This window comes from Mustela putorius, unplaced genomic scaffold (assembly GCF_011764305.1).
Source record: "Mustela putorius furo isolate JIRA1106 unplaced genomic scaffold, ASM1176430v1.1 tig00000281_pilon_pilon_pilon, whole genome shotgun sequence".
NCBI lineage: Eukaryota > Metazoa > Chordata > Mammalia > Carnivora > Mustelidae > Mustela > Mustela putorius.
In genome coordinates this window covers 8127862-8128595 of record NW_025421343.1, presented here as the reverse complement: position 1 = coordinate 8128595, position 734 = coordinate 8127862, and positions in this window count along the sequence as shown.

The window sequence follows — 734 nt, the reverse complement described above, 5'->3', positions numbered from 1 at the left end:
AGGGTTTCTTTCCTCTGCAGAATTTCTTCACAAGATATTGACTCTTGGGATTGGAAGATAAACAAAATTTGATCCAAAGCAATTCTACCTAAAGTCTAAGTACCTCTGATAACAGGGAATTTACTCTACTGAGCCAAGGCCAGCCTTTTTGCTGCCCCACACTCTGGGCTCACCCATTACAAGGGGACTGAGGTCAGGTTCTGAAAAGAATGGAAGACTGCATGCAGATAACTTTAGAGATGGGATGGCCAATAACCTAATCTCATTTTCATCTCTGTTGTAGGGAAGATGCAAAAGTTGTTCTGGGGAAGAAAAGCAGAACGTGTCTCCACTCAGAGTCTGTAATAGCAGAATGTAAGGTGTGACCAACTAATCTCTATGCAAAGCTTGGGAAGAACTGTTTCAAGCAAAATAACCAGGCAAACAGTGCAGTTAATTTCTTTCCCTGAAAAGGGGACTTCATTTCTTTTCCTTTTCCTTTTCTTTGGGGAGGGGGGTTATTACAATGGAGTCTTCTTCACTAAAACTTTTTGTTTTATTGTCCTGCTACATCATTTACCAGGAATAAAGAACTCTGAATCCCCGGAGCAATGAGATTTCCTGACCCTTCTATCTGCCTTTGCTCTTCCAACTAAAAACAGGAAAAATTGCTTAAAGTGAAATGCAAAGTTTTAGAAAAGAGAGCTTTGTGTCGAAGTTTGTTAGTCTGATGCCATGTTCAGTCTTTTATCCAA